Consider the following 19,684-nt stretch of genomic DNA (forward strand, 5'->3'; position numbering starts at 1 on the left):
ATAGAACGGATTTTTCGTTTTATAAGTAGAAGCAATATAACAAAGGGATCTCATAATACCTTCATTGACACTTGACACCATTCATTTTGCGAGAAGTCGCAGTTGCGTGCGTAGTCATTTAGTTTTGTTTGATGCAACTATACGATTACGATTTAGTATAAAAAAGTTGTTTATTAAGGCTTGGTATTTCTTCTAAAGTAGGTATTTCGCGCTGTCAAAATCTGTGCGCGCAATTCTTCGCCGAAGACAGCGCGCCAAAGAGCTCCCGCCACAATTTCCAGCTACACAGTATAGAAATACGCAGTTGGTTAGGTTAGGTTGACTTCCTTCCCTTCAAGCGTCACAATCACAACACTTTCTAATACAAATCATATCCAAGTGATACAAATTAAAACACCTTTCCGACTTTTTGGGAATATTCTAGAATCGAATAAATATAAAATATAACTGCAGAAGTAAACACAGTTCAAAGTGGCCGTGGCGTCGCCCGACCTGCTGGAAGTTCTGCGCCGGCTTAAAGAATTTCAAGATTACGTCACCCGACCTATCGGTAGGCCCTTGGGAGCTTGAGCGATTGGAAAAACATTTTATGATAAGTTACTCTTAGTAGCGATTATTTAGAGCTTGGATAATAAATTATAGTTGTTGCAATTCACGAAGCTTTGCATGTGGTTAATAACATTAATCAGTCTCTTTGTTTATTAATAAATAAAAATATCATACTAAAATTGCAGAAACATATTGTTTGTATTGGTCTGGGTGTTTTCTTTCTATAATATGTATGACGTATGTACGGGGTTCTGTATCGAAAATTACTATGAGCATCACACGCGGTTACCTGCGTACCTCTATGCACTCATGGGAGTTTAAGCAGAGGTCCCTAGAGTTTGACTTTGAGCTTTGTTTATAGTCATTACGAAGCAGACTGATGGGAAACTGCACTGTCTTGAATTCGAAAGGGTAATTTGACGGTGTTAGGGGAATTCTAGGAATAAATACAGAGTCTCCTCATTGAGATTGAGACATTTCAATTTGAGATTTCACTTGACATTGAACACAATCTGACATGGAGTTTTCAAACACTTGTAAAAATAAAAAGTAATTAAATCAAAGGCACTAAGTAGTATTGATATCAACTTCGAAGAAAATGACTGCCAAAATTACTTTCTACCCGTTCCACACGTCTTTCATGAATTATATTAATGAATTATATTAAGCTAAATTTCAAGTAGATCGAACCAAGGAATCATTTTGTTCCATACAAACTTTGCCCCCTTTTTTTACCCCCTTCATTTCATGACCCCATTTCGGAAAATCTTTTCTTATGAGATGCCTACGTCATACAAAGAACACACATTCCAACTTTCAGGTCTCTACGATATCCGTCAGTCATTTAGGACAAAGCATTTTTATTAGTTGTCCAATACTCTATCGTTCCAGGTATGTCATTGACAGGAGGGCGCTACTATCTTAATGGGTTATTCATTAGTCCCAACTTTATACCACTTGACATTTCAGAATAGTTTGACTTTAGATACCTAAGCGATTTGATATTCGGAGTCTTTTAATGAAATCAAGTTCTGAAATAACTTGAGGTGTTGTACCCGATCAAGCTTTTCATTGCAGGACAGTTCAATTGTTTTATTATTAGTTTCTTCTCTAAGTCTTAATTTGTCAGAGTAGGTAAAGGCTCCATGAGAGCAAAATTTAGCTTTATAATAGTTTTTAATTTTTTTCTTGAAATATTTGACGCCTTGTAATCTCTCGTTAATATAGGTCCACACAAATAAAGAATGTTTGACTTCGACTTTAATAATTATGCTCTTACATAATTATAAATAAACTAGCTTTCCGCCCGCGGCTTCGCCCGCGTGGAATTTTGTCTGTCACAGAAAAACTTTATCGCGCGCGTCCCTGTTTCAAAAACCGGGATAAAAACTATCCTATGTTCTTTCCCGGGACTCAAACTATCTCTATGCCAAATTTCATCAAAATCGGTTGCGAGGTTTAAGCGGGAAAGCGTAACAGACAGACAGACAGACAGACAGACAGACAGACAGACAGACAGAGTTACTTTCGCATTTATAATATTAGTTGGGACTAGCTTTCCGCCCGCCGCTTCGCCCGCGTGGAATTTTTCGGTTTTTATATAACCTATTACACTCAGATATAATGTGGCTTTCTATTGGTGAAAGATTTTTTAAATCGGTTCAGTAGATCCCGAGATTACCCCTTGCAATTTAAAAAATATACAAACACACAAACTTTACCTCTTCATAATATTAGATATAGATAGGTAATTTGAAACCCTATTTTGTTTTATTCTTTTTTTTATTTTAAATATTTCACAATCCAAACTAATATTTACTGTAAGTAAATTCTAAATAGTAAATGTTAGTTTGGATTGTGAAATATCCTACTAATATTATAAAGGCGAAAGTTTGGATGTCTGGATGTCATGATGTCTGGATGTTTGTTACTCTTTCACGCAAAAACTGATTTCTGTTAAACATTTCATGTAAAATTTGTCCAGTTATAACTCTATTTACATCTGCATCTGTAAGCAAGGATTCATATTCTCCAGCCCAGATGCCGAGTAAACAGAATCGTCTTTCAGTGACGTGCAGCTGCCCCTATATTTGACCCACTGACCTATTTTTTAATTATTTATTTGTGTCAGTGTGCTCTTCTAAAGAGTGTAAGACGATTGTATGTAGGTACTATTAAAATGTAATTTTAACTCATTGCTTTTGTCTCATATTTGAGGAATGTACTATGTATCATGAGTAGAGTCTTAGTTTAAAAAAGGATGCCAACGATTTAAATTTCAATAGGTAGACAAAATTCATAATTCATAATTATCAAAAATTTTAGCTTTCTCCAGTAACACTGATATTATTATACTGTGACTCATCAAAGTCATCATTGTCAAAAATATTGACAAATTGCGAACTGTCACGTGCATAAAACTGACACGCGTCCGACCTCCGTAAGCGCCACCGCGCGACTGATTGAGATTGTCCAAGCCGTCATGGGCGATTTTTTCCACATTTTTTAACATAGTAACTAAATAAGACGCAATATAAAAATTTCATCCGTTAAAAGCCCTCAAGTTATTTCTGAACTTTAGTTTAGTAAAAGATTCAGAATCTCAAATCGCTTATTTTAAAAATAAAACCATAAATAGAAAACGAATAGAGGTAACTTTGGGAATTTATTCTATCGAGTCAACTTCATCAAATCGTGTTTCCATCCGTTAATAGCCCTAGAAAATATCCTCAACTATGCCCAAAAAAAATCTTAGCCTTTAATTTTACTGTTTAGTACCTCAAAAATGAAAAATGAAAACCTCATTTTCGCCATTTTCTCTGCTACCCGGCCTTAATAATAATAAATAAATCTTTGGACAATTTCACACAGCGCCAGCTAGCCCCAAAGTAAGCAACTTAATGCTTGTGTTATGGGTGCTAGCTTAACGGATATACTACTTATATACTTTTTTTTTTAAATACATACATATTATACTCGGCTGGGCAGCGTTCGGGAAACTACGCAATATCTTTTCGTCCAAAATACCCCAGTGCCTGAAAACGAAAGTCTACAACCAATGTGTGTTACCTGTGATGACTTATGGCTCGGAAACGTGGCCCCTCACTATAGGCCTTATACAGAAGCTCAAAGTTGCACAGCGTGCTATGGAGAGGGCTATGCTCGGTGTTTCTTTACGAGATCGAATCAGAAATGAGGAGATCCGTAAACGAACTAAAGTCGCTGACATAGCCCGACGGATCAGCAAGCTGAAGTGGCAGTGGGCTGGGCACATAGTACGCAGAACTGACGGCCGATGGGGCAGCAAGGTTCTGGAATGGAGGCCACGTACCGGAAAACGCAGCGTAGGACGTCCACCCACAAGGTGGACCGATGACCTGATAAAGGTAGCGGGAAGGCGCTGGATGCAGGCCGCTACCAACCGTGCGATGTGGAAGTCATTGGGGGAGGCCTATGTTCAGCAGTGGACGTCCTGTGGCTGAAATGATGATGGATGATGGACATATTATACTTAGTCACACCCAGACCCGTCACAGAAATTAAAATTCATCATTTCAATTTCTGCCCGGCCGGGAATCGAACCCGGGACCTCTCGGCATAGTAGTCCGTTCTGAACCACTACACCAAACGGCCGACTTATTAGTTTGTTCATCAGGAATCGAACCTGCAACCTCTGAAGTAGAAGTTAATCCAGCAACGGCCATCAATATGCTCTAGCACATTGATGGTATTCAAAAGCACATAAAGTTGAAGTGCGTCACGTCTTTTTTTTTAAACGATATTCATTACTCGTTACCTCGCGAACCAAAGCCATCAAAAAATTTATTATTTTAACTGCCTAAGAAACCTAGTGAGGATTTTCTTATTGCTTCTTCTTTTTCAGGAACCAGGATCCACGGGAAAAATGGGGGTAAGTATCTGGGGGCATAGTGTGAGTTTTCGCATTCGATGTCGATTGAAAAAGTGACATTAAATGTATGACGGATTGTACAGCGCCCCTAGTGGAAACTTTCAAGAACTAAAATCTTCATATTTTTTATTTAACGCGCTCGCTATATTTACATTTGATGTAAACTCACACTAAGCCCTCAGGTTTCAATAATAAAATGTAGGGCCTGTATTAAAGTAGAGCGTTCAGGGTGTTGGATATCAGTTGTTTGATGTTGCTCCATGCTTTAGCAACGCCTAATCTCAAAAAAAGCGTCTCAAAAGCATACACAAAGTCACTAGTCTGGATCCCCGTACTTTCTGTCGGCTCTACCGCGGCCACCCGATAGGCCACCAGCGCCTCATTACTCGTTACCTCGAGGACACACACGAACCCTTCAGCCATCAGAAAATTAATTATTTTAACTGCCTAAGAAACCTAGTGAGGATTTTCTTATTGCTTCTTCTTTTTCAGGAACCAGGATCCACGGGAAAAATGGGGGTAAGTATCTGGGGGCATAGTGTAAGTTTTCTCATTCGATGTCGATTGAAAAAGTGACATTAAATGTATGACGGATTGTACAGCGCCCTTAGCGGAATCTTTCAAGAACTAAAATCTTCACATTTTTTATTTAACGCGCTCGCTATATTTAGATTTGATGTAAACTCACACTAAGCCCTCAGGTTTCAATAATAAAATGTAGTACCTGTATTAAAGTAGAGCGTTCAGGGTGTTGGATATCAGTTGTTTGATGTTGCTCCATGCTTTAGCAACGCCTTATCTATAGTCTGGTCCGTGAGCACGTAGAATTTTGTCCAATGACCCCAAGCTACCCATTCTTATCGCTCGCGCGTAATTATGTTGCTATCGCGCTCGCACACTCACTGCGGGTCCCAAGTAACATTTTACTCCATTTAAGAGTTCACATTTAGTTCCAATGTGTACTTAAAGCATTAGTACAGTTCACTCGTGATGTATAAGCTGTATTATTGCAATTAATTACACCTATACCTGTCTAAGGGACTTATAGGAGTGTAGACTAGTGTAGAGTTATACTTTTATACGATTGTTGGTGTTATAATACTCTAACAACTATCCTTTAGTCAGCCATCTGACTAAGAGCATTATAGGAGGGTAGAGATACGGCAACCGCTGTTTAACGGCCTACTTGTACGATGTTATAGAGCTAGCATTTTAATAGAACACACGTGGTCATTTATAAAGCCAAAGGCTGTTATGTTTACTTGTTTTAGACTGTTATACAGCTAGTAGCTGTAGTAGGACTTGTTTGTGATAATTAAAATAACCTTTTTTTACTATCTGTACAAAAGTGTTTCAATGGTTCGCATGTACACTGTAGGCTGTTAAAAGGACTATATGTGTTGTCCATTAACATCAATAGCAGTTTATTTGTCCACAAGTACTACTCTTATTTGCTTTAAGCTGAACACGAATGTGAATACTCAATACTCAATACTCAATAGTTTATTGCTTCCATAATGTTTACAAAAGGTGTTATTGGTAAGGTAAGATACAATTATGGACCCTGTCGGGCACTGCATTTTAGGAGAGAGTAAGTAGTAATTATCAAATTTATTTTTAATCTGTTTTATTATTATTATACTTATTTAATATTTATTATTCATTATACTTCTATATTAATAATTTCGTCAAGGGGTACGGTAGACTGGATCGAAACCTTATATGAATAACAAAGCATAAAAAAATATCGATTTTGAGTCGACAACATATATCCGCAAAATTCGGATAATGGAGAATTTCGTTAAATTCCGATGGCACTGACAAACAATTTCAAACAAACCGCTGTCGCCATCTTTAGTAGTTCACCATCCACTCACCATGCGATCAGCGCCAAAACCTTATTTAACCTTATACTATTTGCTGGGTTGTCATCGATCCATAAATAAATGGAGATCAGTGCGTTTCGAGATTTTTATGATATACTCTTTGTTTTTTTCTTTAAACCTGTGGGTCTAGACAAAGTGCAAATTATAATCGCAAACCAGTCGAAAAGTGGTCGAAAAGCCCCTTTTTTGTATGGAGTTTTGACGGATTCGATTTTCGATTCGATCAAAAAGTGCGTTTTGTCTAGGGGGGCTGGTATAGATGACCCACGCTGAACTGTCCCACCAAACTCAATGACAGGGGGGCGCTACCATCGTTCAACTTTAAGGTTTCCAACATGGCAAAAATCGGAACCAGCGATCCGGTATAGACGGTGGCGCCCCGCTGTCAATGTCATGGACAGGACAGTTCAGTATTTTGGAACTATATTGGCCGATTCAACCACAGAAAAAGAATATTAGCCATAACCATAGAAGTTGAAGTTCAAATGTCAATGTCATTTAGTTTCGCACAGTGATAAATTCCAGTGACATGCAATTTTTATAATTTTTGTAATAAAATAAAATATTTGTAAGAAACTGCAAACAAATGCAAATGTGCAGTCGATGTGTGGAATGCGACAACATTATACTCGGTAAGCGGCTTAATATTATTTTTTATTTAACCCGACAAATAATAATAAATGACCACATGCATAGCCTGTGTTGAGTTGTTATCAACATAGGTATACAGAAACAGACACGATTTTTGCACCGTTTTTCTGATAACGGAATAGACTCCTTCATGCGCAAGTTCCATTTAGCTCGGCTGGTTCTTATTATAAATAATTGTGTAATATATTTTTGCAGATAATTTCAATTATTGCGAGTGTTGTGGCTTAGAAACAATTAGGCAGTTAAGAATAAACAAGGCTCGGGCACTATCAAACCTTTTTCCTAAAAAGCAAAAAGCTGCTTCTGCTGCATCACAAGATTTATTTGATGACTTTCAGGTAAGTTAGTAGTGTAGGTCACTGAGTAAAGTAAAATAAATATAGAGGTGGGAGGATATACCTACACCTACATACATTTACAATACTTATTATTATTTGAATATTTGTCTAAAAATAAAATATATTTCTCTTATTAAACTCAGTTAGCTCAGATGGTAAGATCGCGACAACGGAGAAGTCGAGGATGTAGGTTCAATTCCTGCATGTGGTGTATTTTTTCATCACATCTTATTAAATTTGTTTAAAATAAGAGTAACACAATATAGCATTAAATTAAATCTTTAAATTAAAGCTTTAAATTGGCTATTCATAAATAATTATATTTCTCTTTTAAGGTTGATAACGAAGAGTTGACGCTAATCGAGGATTAATTGATGATTGATGATGCTTCTTCGGACAACAAGAAAAAACAGCTACTGTCAGTCAGCAGTGATGATGCTTCTTCGGACAACAAGGAAAAACGGCTGCTGTCAGTCGGCAGTGATTTTATTTCTTTAGAAGAAGAAGAGAAAGAAAACATATCAAATGGCGGGCAGACCCCCGAAAAAACGTAAATATTCAAGCAGGTTTAGTACAGAATATCAGCCCCCCAGGACTAACTATTTATATTTAGCACTTTTAAATAACACCATTCAAGTATCAGTACATTCAGTTGGTTCTATGATTTATGAATGTGTTCAATGTTACGTGCAATCCGAATTGGCAAGAAATTTTAGATAATTTACAAGGCACTAAAAAAGAACATCGACCCGTTTTAATTGCCAGAATTTTTAAACTTAAATTGGAGGAACTTTTAGATGACATTACAATAAAACATATTTTTGGAATACCAAGTGCGAGGTTTTACACTATTGAATTTCAGAAACGTGGGCTTCCACGTGCGCATATGTTTATTATTCTAAGAAATGAAGATAAACCAAGGTCATCAGTAGATTATGATAAATTTGTGTGTGCAGAAATACCTGACCCAGATAAAGACCAGGAACTTTTTCAGACTGTTTCAAAAAACTTAAAACAAAGAGATTTATAGAGAGTAAACCTTAAAAATATGCGACGTAGTTTGTTTGCGGTTCTTCAACGCTTGAGCTTTGGAACCGCGTTAAACTTAGTTTTTAAGTAAATATTGATGTCAACAAATGGTAAAAATATTTTTTGACATAATACTTTTCTGACTATTAATAAGAGTTATTTACATAACCTATATTAACGATTGAATTTGATTGTTTTGTTAATTTGTCTTAGTTTATTTTGAATGTTGATTTAAAATAAAAATAATTTGTGTAAAAACTTTGCAGTTTTTATTTACCATTACCATATTTATTAAACACAACTAACGAAGCTATATGAATCTATATTTAATATTCTTTGAGAACCGATGACTACAGAAACATCTATCTACATTTTGCACCTAGAATTGTTGATTGTATTATGAGTCAAATTTCACCCGAGCGAAGCCGGGTTTTCATCTAGTATATTTATATTTTCATCTAAATTATTGCACTTAGGGCTACTTTTTTTGGCAGGATTTAGTTTTGGTATGTTATGTATATTATATCCTATTATATTAAAATTTATATACTTAGCATATTTATTTATTATTGTATTTACTTATTATTGTATACCTGGTATATTTATTTATTTAAAATTTATAGCATTTGAGGTTTATTTATTGCACATTATATTATATTTTACCATACATACTTAGTTGCATTTTTATTAGAACTTGTCTTCTAAGTATTCTTTAATGTTGTAATAGCTTTTATTAATAAGGAAGAGTTTTAATTTCTTAACAAAGATATTCAGTTTTGTTTCGGTTTTGAGAAAATTGGGTAGCTTATTAAATATTTTTATAGACATTACCAACGGACCGGAAGAAAACATTGACATTTTGGAATAAGGTAAGTTTAATTTATTTCTGTGTCTAAGTTGATGGGTGGTTTGGACATGTTCTCTTTTAGTGTAGAATTCAGGGTATTTAAAGACAAATTTACATATTTCTAAGATGTAGATACACGGTAAAGTTAAAATTTTAAGTGTTCTAAAATGTGGTTTGCAAGTGTCCGTCTGTTCTATATTTACAAGTATTCTAATTAATTTCTTTTGTAGAGTAAAGATTGTAGGTGCGTCAGTGCTATTTCCCCATAATATAATTCCATAGGAGAGCCATGAATGGGCATATGCATAGTAGGTGGTTAATGCTGTGGATAAGTCTGTGGTCTTTTTAATTTCACGGAGGGCATATGAGAAACTGGATATTTTTGCTCTTACTTTTTTTATATGGGGTTTCCAACTAAGATGAGTGTCTATTGTTAATCCGAGCAATGTAAACTCGTTAACTACCTCCAACTGAGCCCCTTCAAAGGTGAAGTTTATATTTATAGGTGGCTTTTGATGTGGATGGAAAGACATTAATTTAGTTTTCTTGAAATTAATTTCTAGATTGTGTTTTTGCAGCCAGTTTACTGTTGTGGTAAGTACATTCTTCAGAGTTACATCTAGATTTAGGTTTGTTTTACATGGGAGGAGCAATGATACATCGTCGGCAAATAGAACACTTGGTACCTGTATGTATGTGATATTCTATTACACATTTCCCCAAGCCTGTTTTTAGTTGTTCATGGTGGTTCTGTACATGATGCAGAGGAAAATATTATGCCTGAACCTGTAATTTCCCTTCAAAATATACCAGATATCAGAGTGTGACGATTGCAGTTCTTGTGATAGTGAATACCATTTTGATTTGGACAATTATTTAACCTTTCGCAAAAAAAAATAAGAACATGGGCTATTGAAAATCGTATTCCTCATTCCGCTTTGAATAAATTGTCAAGCATAATAAACGAATTTAAACCGGGAACACTACCGTCTGATGCTTTAGGTATTCATACTTGACTATTAGTACCTGGGCTAGGCGATTTAACGGACATTAATAATTTTTATTGCGGATCTCTAAAATTTCAGTATTTGAAAGAATTAAAGATACACAATTGACCTGAACTAGGTATGTACATCTTAAAGCTGTACATAAGTTCACATTAGAATAAATTTATAGACATTAGCGCTGTAGTGGTACAAATGTGGAACTTCATATAGATAACAGCATTCTAACAGAACACATGTGAACCTAATATACGCTCACCGCATTAAATTGGAGTTATAACAGTTCACATAGCCGTATTTCATTTCCACCATTTTGTTCTACATAACCTAAAATATTTACCAAATAAATCTCCAAAATTAATGCAGATTTATCACAAAATTCGCAGATAGAGCGATTGAGTTTTGGTTTCATGTTATAATTAATTACCGTAATATAATTATAATGCCAATCCAATATCAAAAACTGAAAATTGTAGATTTCCTCTCAGCCAGTTTTAAATATTTTAAAATGAATATCGCGTTTTTACAGAGGCGCGTAAATATTTTAGCTGTAAATATGTATACATTTCACGATAAAGTTGCATTCCCAATGGCATTAACATTATTAACACCTTCGCTGCCAGCCTAAAAATGGCACTGTTCCGTTCGGGCCATGGGGGACAATGATGGGCGACACTTTAACTTTCCGTTCGGGCCGCGTCGGACAATGATGACCGCGAGTCAGACCTATGTTTAAACCTCTGTATTGAGCCGATGGACAGCATTTCTTCAATAATTCTCATATAAGCTGACCCGCGCGGCTCCCAAGATTAGTGTACGTCACTTGGTTCTCAGGTAAAGCTCGGACTTAGAAAAAAAAATGTGGATAACGGTAGCGCAATGAAACATGGTAATTATACAATGCATTTTTGCAAATTTATCAACTTTTTAGCAAGATAATAACGGCTTATTAATTAAAACATATCGTTTACTTATTTTATATAATTTATAATATGCAGGACAATAAAAAAAATCACTTTCATTGTTGAACAACCACTTTGTATGAAGGGTTGGTACAGGTACTAAGTTCTTTGTACAGCTACAAAACTTATGCCATTTAAAACCTTATTAGTGGCATAAATTATTGTACTTATTAGATGCTTACACCTAGCAGGATTGTCGAGAAAAATAGATTTGTTTAATGTATGAAAAAACATTTTTTCTCTTATCGATACTCTATTCTAGAACTTTTTTTATTATTCATGTAGGTCAAATTATTGGCATGTTAAATCAGCTATGTCATTATAATTATTTTTAATTTTAAGTATATTTTTAAATAATTATTATTTGTAGATATACTGACAATTCAATATTGTTTTGAAAAAAGAACCGATCGAAAGTGACACTACAGTGATGGATGAAAAATTCAAAATACAGTCAAACAATTTCTAAAACGTCAAGTCGCAAAAATTGGATTAATAACCCAGTGGTTAGTAGCACCTTCCTGTAAATTTCATAATTATATGGCTGTCCAACGAGGCAAAAATGGGAACTAATAGTTCAGTATTGATAGTAGCGCCTTCCTGACAATGCCATAGCTGGGACGGCTCAGTTTTGGACAACTTTTATACGAATTATTGATAAATTAAATTTTTTAAATAAATTTTAAACCTTTTTTAATAAAAACAATTTGAAAAAAATCACTTTTAGCGTTCCTTTTACGGTATCATCGATTTATTTATTATTATTTTTAATCACTATTTAAGACTTATCCTGCTAGTTTCGTTTCTCATTTTATACCTTATAATATTCCTATTTATGCGTAATATAATATATCAAAAACCTACCAATGTACAACTCTTTATTTTTTTGGTTGTTCTCCTTTTTTTTTGGATGCGAGCGGGGATGGTCGACAACATGACCGCGCGGCCCTACGGAACGGATTTTCGAATTTTCGCTCGCTGGGGCCATGGGGGTCAATGATGTCCGACGCTTAATAATTCGATGTAGAGACTCAAAAACAACTATATGTTAATAAAATCCTTTATTTATGTTTATAATGTAACGATTTAACAAAAAAAAACAATCGACGAAAATTGAAAAAAATTGAAATTTTTACTTGGCCTGGTAGGAAAGTGCAGTGTCGGACAACATTGACCGCGTTGGCGTTCAATGTGTTAAGTATTTAAAACCCGTGTTATTATTTGCATAAATGATTATCCGCCCGAGTTGTTTCCCTCTTGGCACTCACGTACAAATACCAAACTAATATTAAAATGTGGAAATAATTTAAGACACACGTGAACTTTAGGTAGCATTGGAGTACTTTTGTCGGACTTTATAACTTTGAAAGCTGTGCATTTAGCCACTTGTTACTCTTTATTGTCCTCACGTACGTTGTATGGTTCACACTGCGTCCCATATAGTGCCGTAAGTCAGCCTTAAGTACGATGTTACTACTTAAACTGCTATTATAATGCTATTATACTGCTAATGTACAGCCATAGTGAACTTAAAGCTGTCTAATTTGTGCCCAAACTGGTTCTATAAAAGCATTATAGCAAGCTATACAGCTCGTATACAGCTGACATACACAGCTTGTGGAGTACATGTGAACGACTATTGAACTCTTAAATGGAGTAAAATGTTACTTGGGGTGCCAGTCGCACAGTCGCGACAGCAATATAATTACGCGCGAGCGATAAGGATGGGTAGCTAGGGATCATTGGACAAAATTCTACGTGCTCACGGACCGGGCTTTAAATAAAGCATTGTTTGATGTTGCTACATGTTTAAAAGCAACGCCTCATCCCAAAAAAAGCATCTCAAAAGCATACACAAAGTCACGGGGCGCCACTAGCGTGTAGAGCCGTACTTTCTCTCGGCTCTACCGCGGCCACCCGATAGGCCACCAGCGACTCATTACTCGTTACCTCGAGGACACACACGAACCCTTCAGTCTTGATAAGTGTGATAAATAAATATTAATCATTAATTGTCTTAACTTACCAGTGAAGTTTTTCAGCTTTTTTCCCTTTTTTTTTTCAGAAAAATATCACCGACTGAGTCACTCATCACGAAATCTCAGAAACGATAACACCTACAAACTTGAAATTTGGCAGGTAGGTTCCTTATAGGGTGTAGACATCCGCTAAGAACGGATTATATGAATCTACACTCCTAAGGGGGTAAAACGGGTCCACACGTACGATGTCGCGTGGCCGCTAGTGTAAATATAAATGTTTTAGCTTCTCAACAGTTTTTCAGATTTTGTTTCCCTTTTTTCAGAAGTAGTACCTACTTTGTACCTACTTCAAATCTAAAGGACACTTCCGAACCTTAATAAGTGTGATAAATATAATCATTAATTGTCTTAACTTACCAGTGAACTTTATCAGCTTTTTTCACTTTTTTCAGGAACATTGTTTCCTCTTTGCCATCAATGACGATTACCTATTAGGGTTTACCCAACAAAACTGAGGTTTGTTTATAACTAAATTAGTTCTTTTTTCATCATCATCATCATTCAGCCACAGGACGTCCACTGCTAAACATAACTAGGCCTCCCCCAAATAGTAGGGAATTTAGTGCAATGATTTGTATGGAGACCCCTCCACTTTGGTATAGAAGGCTCATTTTTGCACCAGTTGTTCTTTGGGTGCTCCTGAGTAGATTTCCGTCGGTAGACATCGGGAGCCCCCCCTGTGGTAGCAGGGGGAGGGGGGGCAAGTTTCCTTCTGCCGCGCTTCACTTTAAGGCCCATATCTTCAAAACTATGGGTATTAGGGCAAGTGTGGTGTCATTTTCGGATAATTAAAGGATGGCGAATTCATTTGTAGAACAAACTTTTTGCCTTTTCATACAAAAAAATAGAAATATTGAGTAAAATTCACAAAAACCAAAAAGTATTTTTTTAAATAAACGTCGTTTACTTTTAAACCATTGGAGATAATCTAATAAAAAAAATATGTCCTGAAAGCTACATTTATCAGAATTATAAATATATACCATTGTATGGTACTTTTTTCGAAAAAAGTAGGTGAAAAAAAATTTTTCTTCAGGACAAAGCGGGCGAATTTTGATGCGCGTCGGAAAAAAATATTTATTTTATCCAAGAATTCATACTATTTGGTTCATAAGCAAGTAAAGATTATTATTTTAGAATTTATATAGAGTTTCTGGCACATCATGCTACCATGATTTGTATTTTTTCTTCAATTAATTTTGAACTCTATGTGTAAGTCATAAGGTTGAAAATAGTTTAAATACATTTTATTATTGAAAATATCATAAGAAGAAAGCACTAAATAAAGAACTTGAATTTGTCTAAACGTCTAATGATTATTATTAGTATTTTAATTAACATTTTTATTTCTACATACTATTGTACCAGTGATTTAACGGAAAGGTAAGTGTGAGGAAAGTGAGGATTGATATTGATATTATCATAGTACGGGAGATTATTTTTACCACAAAGGCTACGGCTGTGACCATTATTATGTAGTTGTTTTTTCAGACAGCACCAGCTTCTGCACTACTTCTTGCACTATCATCTCACCTTTTCCAGGCAAGCTTCGGCAGCTACGGGTAATTGGTCCATGTTGCTATCGATTCTGGTCCACCCCCAACCAGTCAGGTAAAGGGAAGCCTGAGTCGGTTGCTTGCAACTGACCCTATACGCGAACCCCTTGAACCAACTAATTTTTAAATAACTTTAAAAAAAATTATAAGGACATAATTACTGCCCTTGATACTGATACAAAACTGCCTAGGTTGGTGGGCACTTACAGAACTCGTTCATAGTCAAGCATGTAGTAATAGTAGGAGGTACTTGATCTAAAACAATACCAGTGGACTGAAAAAAACAGTGGATTGAGCTAATAAGGGGATAGATATTGAACAAGGGACAACTAGAAAAGAGTACCAAAATCCCAACAGAACAGCTTAATCTGTTTTACTGACAGCTCCAAGCCAAGATAGCCTGGCCTTGGGAACGGGACCGGGAGTCTACTGTAAACACTACGAACACAGTGAACGTTTAAGGAGGTTTGCTACAGTATTTCAAGCTGAATTCTACGCTATAATTTATTATGTGTGCACTAAAAACAGGGGTGTAAAAACGCAATATTTACATCCTGGGCCACAGCACTCAAACAAAGCCATCGCCTCAGTAAAGGTTGAGTCTAGAATTATTCTAGATGCAATCTTAAAGATGAACAAACTCTGAAGGCATGACAAAGTGTCCCTGATGTGGGATACCTGGACATACAAGGATCGAATGCAATGAGAGAGCCGACAGTCTAGCGAGCAAGGGTCAGAGACGATACCTATTGGGTCAGAACTGATAGTACCTTTATCTAAACGCATAGGTACCTTATGGCCATATCCAAGAAGCACAGGGCTGAATGGGAAAGCTCCAACGATATAAGCCTCTCCAAACCATTCCTAAAGGGAAATACAGGGTCATGGAAAACTTATCAGAGGTAAGCCCAAGCAATTACAGGTACGCAAACTCGGCATTATGAAATGAACCACTTGTCCCACAAAATGGGCCTAACAACAGAAGCTCTCGAGCATGTGGAATACATGTGGGGTCCATGAAACACTTAATACTGTAAGGATGGGTCTGCTTGGGTCAGCATATCCGGCATCAGAAGACTATTTTAGGTGGCTTTCACTCAGACGCTTAATTCACCTAACTAATGGATAGGATTTTTTTGGATGATAGGGAATAAAAAGGGGAGAATAAAGATCCTAATGGGACGCTGTGGACTACGTTTAGGTGTGGCCATACATAAGATAACCCAGTCAGCTTTGTATCAGCATTGGCAGTATATCAAAGGGTTTGCGTATAGGATCAGTTGCAAGTAACCGACTCAGTCTTCCCTTTACGCGACTGGTTGGGGGTGGACCAGAGTCGATAGCAACATGGAGCCTACATGGACCAATTGACCAGCTGCCGAAGTTTGCCTGGAAAAGGTGAGATGCTAGTGCAAGAAGTAGGTAGTACAGAAACTGGTGATGTCTGAAAAAACTACTATAATGGTCACAGCCGTAGCCTTTGTGCTAAAAATAATCTCCCGTACTATGATAATATCAATATCAATCCTCACTTTCCTCACACTTACCTTTCCGTTAAATCACTGGTACAATAGTATGTAGAAATAAAAATGTTAATTAAAATACTAATAATAATCATTAGACGTTTAGACAAATTCAAGTTCTTTATTTAGTGCTTTCTTCTTATGATATTTTCAATAATAAAATGTATTTAAACTATTTTCAACCTTATGACTTACACATAGAGTTCAAAATTAATTGAAGAAAAAATACAAATCATGGTAGCATGATGTGCCAGAAACTCTATATAAATTCTAAAATAATAATCTTTACTTGCTTATGAACCAAATAGTATGAATTCTTGGATAAAATAAATATTTTTTTCCGACGCGCATCAAAATTCGCCCGCTTTGTCCTGAAGAAAAATTTTTTTTCACCTACTTTTTTCGAAAAAAGTACCATACAATGGTATATATTTATAATCCTGATAAATGTAGCTTTCAGGACATATTTTTTTTATTAGATTATCTCCAATGGTTTAAAAGTAAACGACGTTTATTTAAAAAAATACTTTTTGGTTTTTGTGAATTTTACTCAATATTTCTATTTTTTTGTATGAAAAGGCAAAAAGTTTGTTCTACAAATGAATTCGCCATCCTTTAATTATCCGAAAATGACACCACACTTGCCCTAATACCCATAGTTTTGAAGATATGGGCCTTAAAGTGAAGCGCGGCAGAAGGAAACTTGCCCCCCCTCCCCCTGCTACCACAGGGGGGGCTCCCGATGTCTACCGACGGAAATCTACTCAGGAGCACCCAAAGAACAACTGGTGCAAAAATGAGCCTTCTATACCAAAGTGGAGGGGTTCTTGCACTAAATTCCCTACTAAAAGACTTCCACATCGCACCACTCCTGCATCCAGCGCCTTCTTGCTACCTTTATCAGGTCGTCGGTCCACCTTGTGGGTGGACGTCACACGCTGCGTTTTCCGGTACGTGGCCCCCATTCCAGGCCACTTTAAGTATAATCTATTATAAAAATTAATTCTTGTTTCCCTTGGTCACGTCGTAACGACTATTGAGAATGACTACATTTATTTGATTTTAAACATTTCTATAACTTTGTTGCAGGTTCTTACGGAAAGAAAAAGAAAAATCGCACAGAAAATCTATAAACTGTGATATAAACTTCGCGCGTTTGATGAATGTAAATTAGCAAAATAAATAAAGGAGATTTGGTTTCTTTTAATGAATTATATTACCAATTTATCAAAAATCGACATTCAATTGCACTTTCATAAATAATAAAATCTTTTAAAAAACATTAAGTTCAGTAATTATTCAGTAATTAAATAGTCGACCAGACTGTAAACAACCTAAATAATTTACACATCATTAATAAAAAAGTCTGTAATTAAATAAAATAAATAATAAAATATCAATCAAAGAAAATGAACCGCGACTTTGGATGTCATTGACTCTACGCTAGAAAGAGTCAGGCGTGCGAGCGGGATGTCGATAGAGAAGGCTTTCGCGGGGGGCGGGGCTTGTCCACGACCGTTCTAGACCCCGCCCCTTTTGTTAAGAGTCACTTTTGTGGGATGAGCAAGGGTAGGCTTCGACACAAGCACAGAAAAAATGCTGTTAGGAATTAGTGCTAAAGTAGAGAGTTGGTAAAATATGTAGATTGATACATACATACTTAGGTACGTACACTCACATTAAATTTTAATTAGGTACCGGATTACTTAATTAACTTTTAAGCAGGATTGTATTTAGGCCTATCATCATTATCATCATCATCTCAGCCATAGGACGTCCACTACTGAACATAGGCCTCCGGGCCTCCCCCAATGATTTCCATGTTGATCGATTAGTAGCGGCCTGCGTCCAGCGCCTTACCTGCTACCTTTATGATGTCGTCAGTCCACCTTGTTGGTGGACGTCCCACGCTGCGTTTTCCGGTACTCGGCCTCCACTCCAGAACCTTGCTGCCCCATTTAGGCCTACCTACATAGGAATTATAACTAGAACTAGATTAAGGATTACATAAATGGTAACATTGTTTGTTATAGCCTCCCACTTTGTAGACCATCGGTCTGGTGAAAGTCGCGGGAAGCACCTGGATGTGAGTAGCGCAAGACCGGTCGATGTGGAAATCCTTGGGGGAGGCCTTTATCCAGCCGTGGTGTTTTGGTTGAGAAAGAACATCGATGCAACAGAAATATTGTAATTCGTAACTTTTTATCTCCAATTTTGTAGACTTTTTGCGTGTTTCTAACACTGTATGTACAAACGGATCCTCCGAGAGATGAGAGTACTGGTCTCTGTAATACAGGCTCCTCGCCTAGCTCAGACACCAGTCTCTCACAATCTATTATACGAGTACATACATGATGTACTATTTTTATTGTAATACTTTTGTGTCAGTTAGATTGTGAAGAAAAAATAAAGATTTTTATTATTTATTATTATTTTATTATTTATTTATAAAATATAACTTCAGTACTATATTGTTAAAGATCGTTTAGATCGTATTTCTCTTTAAATGGGGTTAGAAAGTTGCTTGTCCCGATCGATTCTATCAAATTCTTGCTTCTTACTGCTTGCCCTACCTACCAGTACCTACTTGGGACAACTTATGGGCTGGTGAAGTGGCGGCAGAAACAGCCTCGTCTATGAGGTGTTTATGAAATGAATGCCATAAGCCACAAAAGAGGCTAATTTTTCTTCTCCTTTAAAAGTAGCGCTCTAAGAACTAGGATCTCGCAAACTTTAAAGAGTCACCAGATGTCAAATTGCGCAGTTTACCGTACCCAGAAAATACTGAATTATACCTAATCTATTTTCAGAAAATCTGGGCTACAAAATTACTATCCAATCTGGAAACTAATTAACTAACCTGTTTGTTTTCTACAGCTCTCCTCCTAAATAAGCCGTAACAAGTTTTTATTTCTTTTGTCAAGTCAGTTTTTTGCGTGGTATAGTCTAACTCACTAATGGAACCCAGAACGTTCCAGAGTCAAAAGTCGAACTTGCTTTAGGAACTAAACCACGATGTAGAATTTATTCTACAGATTAAAGAATTTAAGTACAGAACTGTACCTACTGTAAGACTGACTCACTAGCTGTGTATTTTATACCGAGAAAAAAACCCAACATCAATATTTTATGACGTGTAGACCAAAAACAAATTATTATAGTAAGCTGGTACAGCAAGGTACTCAAATGGAACCATCCCTATTCCAAAGCCCGTAATTTTGTTATTTACATACATATTGGCTGTTTAATGTTAATTTCGTCAGGACATGGAAATTCCAAGTGAGGCTTTTACAGTTTTTTGACGAAAATTAAAAATGGTTTCAAAATCATTTCGACTAACTTTACGTGTAAAGGCTTTATTAATCTAAGGTGTAAAGTCGCAGTTTA

The 19,684-nt window shown here is 36.2% G+C and overlaps 1 long non-coding RNA gene across 1 annotated transcript; it reads left to right on the forward strand.

Annotated features, from left to right (window-relative positions):
• The first annotated feature begins 6,884 nt into the window (after positions 1-6,884).
• On the forward strand, positions 6,885-7,703 carry LOC135084495 (uncharacterized). Its single transcript, XR_010259860.1, has 3 exons — positions 6,885-6,977; positions 7,192-7,334; positions 7,670-7,703. It is a non-coding gene; the product is annotated as an uncharacterized LOC135084495 (long non-coding RNA).
• The last annotated feature ends 11,981 nt before the right edge of the window (positions 7,704-19,684 follow it).

This window comes from Ostrinia nubilalis, chromosome 26 (genome assembly GCF_963855985.1).
Source record: "Ostrinia nubilalis chromosome 26, ilOstNubi1.1, whole genome shotgun sequence".
Lineage (NCBI taxonomy): Eukaryota > Metazoa > Arthropoda > Insecta > Lepidoptera > Crambidae > Ostrinia > Ostrinia nubilalis.